Genomic DNA, 13,061 nt, shown 5'->3' with positions numbered 1-13,061 from the left:
CAGTCAGCACTCACTACAAGCATACACATCAGTGCACAAAGATCACCGACACCAGATGCCAAAAATGACCACTTACCATGGCAGGGTTCAGGATATGTTGCAGCAGATGGAGTAACCAAAGTGTACACGAATAAAAGAAAACAACTCAAGGCCCCCTGTCGACGGGCAAGGCGGAATATTGCTAGCGATATTTCGCCGACGGGGAGCAGGGGGGAGAACTGTCAGTCCTCTGCGCTGAGCCTATCTGACAGAGTAGGCTCACTGCGGAGAATTGCGGCAAATCGCACCATGCTGCGATTTGAGTCCCATGAGCGGAGATTTACTATGGATTCTCTGCTCGTGGACATGGGGCTGCGCTTTCCACAACAACGCTATGGAAAGCGTGCACTGCATTACTCGTGGCCGGATTATCGCCGCAAGTAATGCAATGCACTGTCGCCCGTGGACAGGAGCCCTAAGACCCATTTACACACAACAATTATTGCTCAAAATTCGTTCAAATAAGTTCTTTTGAGCGATAATCGGTCGTGTAAATGCTACCATCGTTAGCTTTTCGGATGAACGATTTTTAGTTCAGCATAAAAACCATCGTTCAGCTAGCCAGCTGATAGCAGGGACTGCATGCTGCGATTCTCCACAGAAGCGCTGATGGCATTTGTTTTCAGCTGCTAACCCGCGGGAGAACAAGGAAGCTGTATGCAGATAACAGACCACCCACCATTATCTACATACAGCAAAGGGAGCCTCATTTACATGTAAATGAAGCTAATAAGCTACTAATGGGCATTAGTGCCTATTAGTAGTTTATTCAAAATGATCACTCAAACTGTCATTCAAGCTATCTTTTGAACGAATTTTGAGCGATCATCTTTGCGTGTAAATGGGGCTTTAGATTCACAACATACTGTAAACGAATACCATATGTATCCATACCTCCTATACAATATCGTTAACAATCTCTATAACTAGACCCTTAGAAATACAGCATACTGAACCCGCTCAGTCTTCCCTTTAGAAATGAAAGCTGCACTGTAATTGGTTGCCGGGGACAATAACTCAGTCTGAGGATGAAGGCTTGAGCAATAGGGGTTTGTTAACAGTCCACTGTTCCCACTGGACTCTCCTGCAGCAGGCCTGCTGACTTAACTAGTTATAACCCAATGTCCCCTATGAGGCCGGCCTCACTAACAGTTTCCTGCACAGTAGTTGCAGTTGCTTCCAACTCCGCTTGTCCGTGGTCAGGAGTGTGACTATACCACTGCCCTCCTCAGTCTTCGTCACAATTCAGTTGCCCCAACAGATCAGGGCCATAGAGTGGCTGCTCTCCTCCTTGGCTCCAGGCAACAGGCACAGCAGTTCTCTTAACTGCTCTTGGTGGGGCTTGCTCTGTGTTCCAGCGTTCTGCCACTCTGTCTGCAGCTCTATTCTCCCTGCCGTGCTCATAGTTCTGGACAGCCCATTTTGTAGCAAAAATTGCCCTTTTATCTCAAGGTTTCAGCCTCAGATCCAGCAAGCATACTCAGTCCTGTTGCACTACAATATGCCACAAATTTTGGCACATCTGCAGTTCTTTTTCTTAGCAACTTAACCCTTTAAAGGTGTGTCCCTTACAATATCACATTGGCTGCAAGTTATCCTTTTGTAACAAAGACTTTTACTGTACAGAAGGGTTTCTCAACTCCAGTCCTCAAGACCCCCCAACAGGTCATGTTTTTAGGATTTCCTTAGTGTTGCATAGATGATGTCAATCTTGTCAGTGCCTCAGAAATTGTGAAAAGCGTTCTCTCTACAGGACAGCCTTAAGGACATGGTCCCATGCTACATTAACCACATATAGCCGAAGTCCCACCTACCCAATGGCTGGAAGATGTTGAAGCGAATACTGCTCGACTGGCAAAATCCTCCAACCATTGGCTTCGGCTAAATGCAGTCTTGGCTGAAATCACACAAGCATATAAAAACCCATCATGTTGCATCTGCGAGAAATAGATTTTTTCATTTATTTGTATACAGTTCCGTATATTGTCTGCATGCCGGCCGTGTGCCCAGATTTACTTCTGCGTGGTGTCATCTGTTTTTCACATCTAAAAAACGAAAAAATTAGAACAGACCCAAATTCATTTTTTCTGCATCTCTTAGCAACGGCGTCTGTGTGCTATCCATTTTTTGCATCCCTGCAAATAGGTGAATGAGCAAGTTTTGTCTGAAAAATCTTTTTTTTTCTAGTGGACCATGTACCTATGAAAAAAACTGGCATGCATTGGCACACTGCCTACTATGGACCTGTGTGCTGTCACACATGGCCAGCTTTGATAGGGTTGTTCCTCCTATTTATAACCCATTTCTATATGCCTTAGTAGTCATGTGGACTTCATCGGGTTTAGTCTCATATATGAGCCCGAGAAGCTCCCGCTCTGGAAGACTCAATATAACCATGTATTGTACGGACAGTCATTGATTTGAATGGGTGTCTCGTAGTACTGAAGGACGAGTGGCTGAATGCGGCTTGTACGAGGAGCCCAACCAGCGGTTCAAAGGCACAGCTTCTTTCTAAGAATGATGTCACACAGTAGTGATGGCGGTTAATTGATGGCAGCTTATGATGCCACTTTAATAAAATCCATGTTAGCCATTCTTCCTTCTGAGAACAAGTGTAAAGTGGAGCATCAATCACCAGGGAACAAACATCTATCAGGCTGGCAGCATGTAACCGCTTGCTCCAGCGCTAAATTCAGAAAGTGATGTCACCGTACATTTCATGTACTCCGGTCACACTGCAATCCATTTCAGCTGGTGGCAGGAGAGGCTCATGGGATACAATTACTGCAGTTTCTTCTTTCCTAATCGTGCCGTTAGTCCTATGTGTTCAGTCTGCAGAGACGCCTCACATCACAGCCTCCAATTCTCTCTCCTGTTTAGCCGCTTAGATACCATTTTTTGAAATAATTGGAGATTACCTGAGATAGGTCTTTCGTGGCGAGTCGCTTCCCATATTATTCCGTGCACTTTGGCAATGGCTGCTCTAGAGTCACAATGGTGGAAAGGCTGCTGTATCGACTAGGTTATCATGTGCATATAAAACAAAGCCTGCACCCGCTGTAATAGGAGATGGGCCATCGGGTGCCCGACAGACTATAGGACGGAAAGCAGGGATCGCACTCGTGTTCAGCCTTCTGTTCTAACAGAAAATATGATTACCAGCCAGGAACGGATCCGTCCCATGACAGAAAATGACTATAATCAGGTCTGTTGGGCTTCCATCGTACCGCCCATTTCCTGGATGAAATAGCACAGCATGTTGCACTACTTTATGCGAGATCTGTATACTACAAACGGACCGATAAAGATCATGTGACTGCTCCTATAGAATACCAGACATCGTATAGGCTTCAGCCGCCCATACACCTGAAACTTCAATCAATGCTCCATGGGATTGTTTGTACAAGTGACCCCGACAACCTCAGTAAACGGAGCGACGAGGGACACTGTTTAAATAAGAAAAAATAGTTAAACACTGGACTTCTGTAAAATGGCGAGTGATCAAATGAATTTGGCCGACCGCAAGCGACATTCTCCAATATTACAGATCACATTTCAGCAGACTACAGTCCATCATTGGGTGTCGTTAGCAATTATTCATTGTTTTGTTTTTTTTGTTATTTTTCCCAAACGATCGTCACCTGAAAAAGCCAAAATTGTCCATTTTGGGTTTTGCTTTTTTCTCATACATGTCTAAATATGTAGTAGTGTATGTTGTTAAACCGCTGTTTCATTTGTGCAGCACCCCGGAATTAATGGTGCTTTAAAATACATAATAACAATGTGTTTGGGCATGTTTAATCATCTAGTCTGTTGGACAATCTCTGTCCATAAGGGTTCATTTGCACGGGCGTATGTAGTCCCGGTCTGTGAAATATACAGCATTTTCACTAACCAAGCCTGTGTGTATTCACTGCCTATTCATGGTGTTCCTCACAGCTGCTGACAACCTGGAAAGTCTGTTTGTTACAATGTATCAGAGCGAACAGTCTGGCAGACACCTGGATTCTCCCTGACAGCAGAGAAGGAACCTGACAATAGTCACAATGTAACATTATCCACCTGAAGATGATATTCCTTCAAGGAGTGTTTCTAGGGATGAAAATGGGTAATTATGGGAGAAAGTTAAAGCGACCCTCCAATTTTGAGATAAAATTCTGTCCCAGGACTGGAAGAAAAGAAGGAATATTACTACTCGGCCCTCACCAGTCTCAGGTCTCAATTTCAACCGTCCTAGGTGGCCAAAGGAATCTTCAGACTACCGGATCCCCACAATGCATTGATAGCGTTAGACTACCGATGCACAGTTAGTGGCCAGAGCTGCTCACATGATCGGCACTGGCCAATAAGAAAGCAGTGCACAGTGTGCAATAAGTAGTTACAAAACTGCTGCAGCCATCCTGTTTGGTTGGAAAAAGTGTCCAGAACCGGACGACAGAAGAACAGCTGCAGGCAATATACACCTTCCTGTAATTAGAGGTCCACTTTAATAATCTTGGCCAAACAAGAAGATCCAATTCTGCAGCCAGACAATCTCACGGTGTGTGACCCAATGGTCTGCAGCCTGTGGCCTCCCCAACAGGGCACCCACACAAATGTTTTCAGATGAGGTTGTGTTTGAACGTCAGTCACTAAATTCTGCTAAAAAACAGGGCGAAATAGTAGGCATAATGCGCCATTTCATTCTGTAAAGTGCCGGAGGCCTGGACAGAACTCAAAAGAACCCCATTATAGTCAATCCGTGTAGTTTAGCTCCTTCATATTACAGTTCAGAGACTGAACCATGGAGCAGCAAAACGGACCCCAGAAGTACCAATGCAAAAACTAAACTGACTGACAAGAGACAAAGTTTAAAAAAAAAAAAAAAAAACCCCCAAAACACTGGGCTTGTACAAAGGGACTACTGATTTGCCGAATTCAGCAAGCCATACCAATGTCTCTGTTTTCAGCCAACCACAGTGACATTTTCCAACATGACGGATCACATCACATTTCCGGCAGACTAGAGCTTGCCATCAGCCATCGTGAATGATCACTGGTGTTTTTTTGTTCTTCAAATGCTAGTTGCACGAAATGACCAAAACTGGCCATTTCAGATGACTTATGTAATGTGTATGGGCAGCGTTAGACTACTTTAAGAGGAGTGCCCCCTTAAGGTAGCAGACTTTTTGCGAATGCCATGGCAAATAAGTCATATATAAACATGGCCTCTGGGTTCCTCAGATGAGCAGTGTACATTTCTTTAGGGTTAATGACTATAGAATATCACAAGCAGGATGAGCACTTCTACACCTTCCTACCCCGTCCCTGATTGAGCTCCACACTAGGTATATATACTGAGAGGAACCGGTTACTGAACCAGTTACTAAACCTATTTACTCTTCTTATTTATCTCCAGGCAGCTGGAGTCCAAGGACGCCCTTTTCTCACCATCTGTCTCTGGGGCGCCACGTCTCCCGTCTAGGGTTATCTATGAACCTTGCTCTTCTATGGACGGTATGTCCTTCTTGCTCTGGAGATCGCTCTCCCATCCCCTGAGACCTTGTGAATGAAACCATAGTCTTTGTATTAGACTAGGCTCCTGATTTTTCCCTTTCTTCATGAGACAATCCCTGGAATTACAGCCTCCCCCCATGCCCTAAGAGTGTAGGCATCCTCCTCTGTGATCTAAACTCCAAATTATGGCCTCATTCACAAGAGCGTATGCGTTACTACACTGGCCACAGTCCCGAGATCAATTAGCGTTTTTTTTGTCCATTCACACGGGCGTATCATGTGAAAAATACGCAGGGCGTGAAAACCCGGCCGATATACGGTCGTCTGAAGCCACCCTAAAGCTGTCTTCACACTTGCAAGAAAATAGCACGATTTTTGAGCGACGCGAGAGTGCGAGAAAACGCAGAATTATGAAAGCCATGCTTTTCAATGGCTTCATTCGCTTTTGCGATGTTTTCTATCATGCGATGTTGCGAGATTTGAAAATCACCGCCTGCCCCATCTTTCTGCATTTTGCCTTTTTATTTTTAAATCGCCCATGTTTCTCTATGGAGCCTCCCTTTTATTGCATCGCAACGCACGAACTTGTGATGTTCATTTCAATAAAGCATTGGAGATTGCCAAGTGCTTGAATTCAGTTAAATGAATGGAGTAGTAACACAGCTGCGTGACCTCCACCCTATTCATCTGGGGACCGAACGGACCCCTGTTCTCAGGTCAGATCACCACTGATCAGCTAGTTATCCCCTATCCCATGGATAACTTGCTAAATCAGTTTAAAGCGACTCTCCAGGCCTGAAGAAATAAAGATGGCCGCACCACTTCTCCGACTACCTGATGCACACTGTGCACTAGTATACATCGGTGGTCTAAGACACTACATCCTGCTCTGAGTGGTCAGTGCTGCTCACATGGACAACCCCGGTTAAACAAAGCAGCATGTAGCGTCTTAGACTAGGCAATCTAAGAGAAGTCAGAGAAGCAGTGTGGCCATCTTTGTTTGTCCAGGCCCGGAGGGTCACTTTAAGCATTAACGGACTCTTGATTGTTAATGGATGCAGTTTGCATAAACCCCGTGCAGCTATTAACAACCAACAGTCAGTTAAGACTCAATTTATTTGCAGCCCATTCCTACTTGCAGAACTACGGGGCTCCTCATTGAGGCTGCAGCCCAGCCGTTTCTCGGCCGCTATGTGAGCCCCTGCTCTGACAGCTCTCATCTACACTGATACATTGTAACATGCCCCTAATCCGTGAGAGCAGGACTATTAGCCTCTGGGTGGAAACAAGAATGCTTCAATTCTCCCGCAGCAAGTAGAGATTTTGCAAATGATGTGGCGTCCATGCAAAAAAATATTAGAAAGTTCCAGAAACCATCTTCACACAATTAATCCACTTTATTTCCATGCCTTTACAGGGGATTCCCTTTTAGCGATGCATAACCTTCAATGCGATAGGTCATGTTAGACTAGGGGGGGACAGACCTTCTACCAGCACATAAGCAGAGGGGAGGAGCTTGTGAAATGGCGCAGAGCATGTGTGAGATTGAGGAATTGGGTCTTCTGTTCTACTGATCAGTGGGGGTAACAAAGTTGGACCCTTATGGGTCAAAAATTGATCATTTATCTGGGTGCTGAATGTCAGCAGCTGGGAGACCCCATCTTGGCACTAATGTTTCAGGAGAAAAAAAAAAAAGTCACCTCGGCCTCCCGAACCCGCAGCGCTATCCTACACTACTTATTATATAATGAAGGTGTCATGGGATAGGCGATGGAATCATGAAGCATAATACCGCCCTCTCTGAAGGTCCTTAGTATGATAGATCATTCCTCATTGACTCTTTCTAAGTAACAGGATTATGTTGGCGGTATCATCAGTACACGCAGCTGCAGGGCTCCGCTAACCAGAATTCTCATCTATTATCCTCTTGCCAGTAGACTTTAGCGCTACGTATAATATAAAGTAATTGTTCTGTTGGAGTCTCTGCACCTTCCCCTTCAATAGAGATGAATGGAGAATAGAACGAGTATTATGTGACAAGTGTTTCAGGAAACTAAAGGCTTCTGTCATCACCTCCGAGCCCCATAAACTACATTATGGGGCTCAAAGGTGAGTGGAGGGGTCTGGGAGACGCCCCTTTCTAAACTCACTGGGTCTGGTGATGGAGCAGAAATTTTCCACAACAATACCGTAGTGTTTTCTAAATCTGCCGCATGCCTATTTATGCTGCGGATTTAAATCCCGCAGTAGATCCGCGATACGAAACACTGCCAAATCCACATCGCGGTGCGCATTTGGCCACTGCGGATTTACAACGTAATTGCTACAGGTCTTCTGCTGCGGAATGCCGCATCGATTAATCTATGTGTGACGGTGGTGTAAGAAGTCATGCCTGCAATGTGAATCATGTGACCCTTCGAAATTTTACAGAATGGTGTGGCGGAGAGGAGGGGCGTATGAAAGACCATCCTTTTATAGTGATCTATGGGACCTGCACGCTCCCAACCTCCCTGTATTTTGTAGGACTGTCCTGCAAAATGGATTCAAAAACGGCAAATCTTAGATTATAAAACTACACAGAAAAGGAGATTGCTGGAAGGTTTTGTGGGCAGATCAGAGGGAGATCCTAAGACGGTCCGGTGAATGATTCAAATGCTGAGAGTTCTGGTATTGTTCCCTAATGCAGAAGAGTATCAGCAATGACTTCACATCTTCCGAGTCCGGCCTTGAGATCGGCTCATACACTAGAAGAAACCAGTCGCTCCTGTGCAGGTTTAAACCAATGGGAGCGTTTATCCCCTTGTTGTACGAAACCTCCAGATCCCAGAGAACACAATTAGCCATAATTATCTCTCCCATCTTTAGCAGAAATAAGTGGATATCCAGCCGGATAAACGGCAGCATTTGCTCCTCCGCTTATTTGTACAATTAATTGAATGTGATGGCAGAAGTAATTAAAGAGTTCTGATCCCTTCAGTAAATAATTATCCACCCCCTCTGGAAACAGAAATAAGTGACAGCGACACAAGGAGGAGAAAAAACGCTGACAACTCTCCAGGCTGCGGGCACGGAAGACCCTCTAATGTGATACCAAGCAGCCAGATGGCATCTCAGCGGGCACACAAGACTAAGCCGAGGGTAACAGTCCTCAGGAACCTGGACTCTGATGTGAAGCTTCTCATATCGTACCCAGCCGCATCTAAGCTATAAATAAGCACATTTCTACTATACTTCAGATTTCAATTTCTCATCAATGTTAAAGTTCCTGCTTGCTGTCAGTGAATGAGAACAATCTAGTGTACATTAAAGGGCAGTAAACCTGCATGTAGGTAGTGCTGCTCTCAGCTGTACCAATCTCCCCGTTAGGCCATATTTACACTAATGATTCTCCCTGACGAATTCCATCCAACTGAGATATGGACAGAACTCCCACAAGAAAATAACCCAAAAACCGTACACCCATTCAGTGCTGGAGCCCCTTTTCTTGCCGCTCAGAACCTGGAAGAGGACGAGGGACAGTCACATACCGTTCATTGTGCATGTGACCGCTCACTGTCTGATATTTCCCTGCATGTCCTGGAATTAAAGGGGTTTTCCGCACAGAATAGGTTATCAATAATTGATCTGCTGGAGTCCGCTGATCTGGACCTTGGCCGATCAGCTGATCGGGCACCCGCTGTCAGCGCCACAACACATAGGAGTATGGCGCAGACACTGCTGCTCCGACCCTTGTGTAGTGGCTGATGCTCATAATTGCAGGTAATAATAATAATAATCTTTATTTGTATAGCGCCAACTTATTCAGCAGCGTTTTCAAAGCATGGGGGAACACAATGTGGTATACACTTATTTGAAGGGAGACAGGGTGGGGGGTGGTTCAGGAGGTACAGGGGCAGGAGAGGAGGCACGGGGAGCACAAAAGAGTACGAAAATTACATACAGTATTTAATTAGGAAACAGAACGGGTGGGGAGGGGTGATAAGGAGGTACAGGGGTATTAGATGCATACAATAGACAAAGTGGAAGGTGTGGGCAACCATAGGGAGGGCAGTGGGCATGTTGGGGGTAGTCTGGAGTATTGAATCAGGAGATTTCATATGCCTTGCTGAAGAGGTGCGTTTTTAAGGTGCGCCTGAAGTTCCGTGCCTCTGTGATTGCCCGGATGTTTTGGGGTAGTGTGTTCCAGAGGATCGGTGCTGCTCCAGAGAGGTCCTGAAGGCGAGCATGTGAGGATTGAATTAGAGGGGCATTTAATCTCAATGTGTTGGCCGATCAGAGCATGCGGGTTGGGTGGTGTACAGACAGGAGGAAGGCGATCTACAGTGGCACGGCACGGCGCTTTGTGGGTGAGGAGTTTGAATTGACTTCTGTACTCGATGGGTGAGCTCCAATTGATTTTAAATGATAACTGTGTCTGCAGATACAAGCAGCGGCCACTACACAGGGGTCGGAACAGCAGCCTCTGCTCCGTACCCCTGAGTGTAGCAGCGCTGATAGCATGCGCCCGATTAGCTGATTGGCCAGGATCCCGAGTGGTGAACTCCTGACGATCAACTATTGAGGACTTATCCTGAGGAAAGGCCATCAAAGTAGTTCCTTGGAGAACCCCTTCCCGTCTCATATGCAGCCCTGCCCTCACAAATCACCTTATTACTTGGCAGGTCATTGCCTCCCATAAAATCAGCACGTACTTATCCTGAAACACCCTGTTCTGGTGGGAACCCGGCTCCTTCCATGCTCAATCTGCGACCTCCCACTGGTCTCTATCGCCATTCCCACATCCTGCTCTGTCACCTGCAACCCTGTCCTCAGAAGCATCATCTTGGGTTTGCTGAGCATCTTGCATCAATAAGGAGTCCCTGAGGAACCTAAAGTATAAGAGCTGCTCCGACATCTGCTTCCTTAGGTCTTAGCAGACATGAGCTGATGTGAATACAACAGGACACTTTCCCTCCAGGGCTTGATGTATAATCTGTATGACGCTATTACTGCTACACCCTAGAAGTGAGACGTGTGAGGGATACAGTAACACGTCTTACACTGCCGACTCCTGAAGTAAGGTGCTTGCTTAGAGGTGATACAAGAAAAAAATCATTATTGCGGGATTAGGTAGGAGGGAGGCTTGATCTGCACTGCACCCAGTGCGTGATATGATTACTAATAGACATGGCTGCAACGCTCCATCCTGTACACTGCAGACCACAGGCCAAAAGCAACCACAAGTCACCTCAGACTGGATACATTCAGATAGATCTATACACTACAGGTCATAGAATACTGCAAAACAAAGGCTGCGAGTGCGGATCACAGCGGGGTCCAAAGTCTACACAGAGGCTTAAAGGGAACCTGTCACCAAATAGAAGTACCATAAACCAAGTTATTTTGTTTATAGGGCAGGGCCTGAGGAATCCGGGGATCAAGTCCGTACACTCCCCTAGCTCTCCGGCCCAAGCCATCACCAATGGCAGTCAGCAACAGCAGACTCGCCTCCACGAGAGCACGCGCACAGCTGCAGAGACGAGTCCGCTGGTGCTGACTTCCACAAGGAACAGCGGGGTAATGGGAATTGGGTAAGTATAAAATCTACAAGTTGTACATCCCCTTTATGACCTGCCCCATGAGCACCATACCTTAGTAAAGGGAACCTGTCGCCACCTATGACCACCATAAACTACATAATACACACAAAGCTGAGCATCCTGGGAGTGTCGAAAGTTCAGAGTCTGCTCAGATGGGTCACCGACTAAGGTTCCCTGTCCACGGCCAAGGCGGAATATCACTAGTGATATTGCGCTGGGGGGAGGAGGGGGAGCACAGATGGGCTCACCGCGGAGAATCACAGCAATCACAGCATGCCGCAATTTAAATCCCTTCAACGGAGAATCTCTATGATTCTCTGCTCGTGGACGCCGGCGCTGCGTTTTCCATAGTAACCTATGGAGAGCTTTACAGTGTGTGATCAGTGGGCGATTTATCACAAACAGATCATGGCCTGTGGACAGGCAGCCTTATATATAATACACTTCTAGCTGTACAGCCTGGGAGTGCTGGTCACAGCAGAGTCCGCTCAGAAGGGTCAGCGACTGCGATATATATTACATCTCAAGCTGTACACCCTGGGATTGTAAATTTTGCCCTGCTTTACTTCCACATGCTATTTATTGCATAGAAGATGAAAATTTGAGATTCAATTGGCCCTGGAGAAAAAATTGTAATGCAGCAGCAGTCTAAAGGATACTTTACACAGCGAAATCCGGCAATAATTGTCCCGTTTATAAGTGGCCATGACAGGGCATTGGGCAAGAAATCACTCACTTGTCGGAGTCATTGGGTTTTTAGGAGAAGTAAAAACCAAGCGACTATCGGCACGTGTAAACAGGAGCCATGCCATGCCTGTTTACTGTGAATGGATGGGGGCGCCAGAACGATCCTGGCCAGCTCTGCCCCCATTTACTTGAATGAATATTGTTTGTAATGAATATCGTGTGTAAGCGCAAGAACGGGCAGTCCGTGGGACGGCTGCCAGCCACTTATGCGCCCGACAGTCGGACCATGTAAAGGGGCCTTTAGGCTACTATTACACGCAGCGTCACAGAGCTGCAAAATGCAGAAGGAGCGACGCTGATTGCAGCTGAACGTCTCCGAGTCCCTGAACGGAGACATTCAGGTGCCAGCTGTAATCAGTGCAGCTCCTCCTGCATGCTGCAAGGCAGTAACGGCTGTGTGTGATGGCAGCTTGAGGATGCATTCACATGCATGCATTTATGAGAGCATAGCACTGATCGGCTCCTCTCTCTCTCCTTAGCACATACACTGTACTGAGAGCAGGAGAGTGTATGCGCTCTGGAGTGGAGGAGGAGCCGATCAGGGCTAGGCTCTGAAATGCTATGATAGACTATGGTGCAGCAGTGTGAGCAATGTAGCAACCTGTAATCTTTTTGGTTGGAGCTTCAGGGGGGATCTGTGACTGTGGTGAGGGGGGCTCCAGGTCCCCTATGCAACCCCTAATGCTACACCATTGCAGGGAGCTATCCAGCCCAAACCAGTAGCCCAGGTAGCAGAGCTACCGCCTGGGACACAGGAGCCCCCATGTGCAATTCCTGACAAAAAGGATTCCTTAAAGGGAACCTGTCAGCAACTATAAGCACCATGAACTAAGTTATAGTGCTAATAGTGTAGGTGATGTGGACTTCGGAGACCCTATTTTTTATACTCACGCAATCCCCGTTACTGCGGTGTCCTCCGGCAAAGTCAGCATGCGCATAGTCAGCTTATCTCCTTTCAGAAGGCTGTGCATGCACGCTGCCATCCATCTCAGCGCGAGGAGCGTGCACAGCCTTCTGAAGAGTAACGCTTGCTGCGCACACATTGGCTTTGTCAGGGGACACCGTAGAAACAGGGAGCTGGGCGAGTATGAGAGACAGCTCCCCGGACTCCACGTCACCTAAATTATAGACCATAACTTGGTTCATGGTGCTTCTAGACGAGGACAGGTTCTCTTTAACTGTCCGTGTAACTGGATACAA

General features: G+C 46.6%; 1 protein-coding gene across 3 annotated transcripts in view; it reads right to left on the bottom strand.

The window, feature by feature from the left end:
• Positions 1-13,061, bottom strand: part of STXBP5L (syntaxin binding protein 5L) — a 208,141-nt gene that overhangs the window by 158,134 nt on the left and 36,946 nt on the right. The window lies entirely within an intron of this gene.

Source organism: Eleutherodactylus coqui, chromosome 4 (genome assembly GCF_035609145.1).
Source record: "Eleutherodactylus coqui strain aEleCoq1 chromosome 4, aEleCoq1.hap1, whole genome shotgun sequence".
In the NCBI taxonomy this organism is placed as follows: domain Eukaryota; kingdom Metazoa; phylum Chordata; class Amphibia; order Anura; family Eleutherodactylidae; genus Eleutherodactylus; species Eleutherodactylus coqui.
Note: the sequence above shows the minus strand (reverse complement) of the source record. Positions and strands in the feature narration are given on the sequence as shown.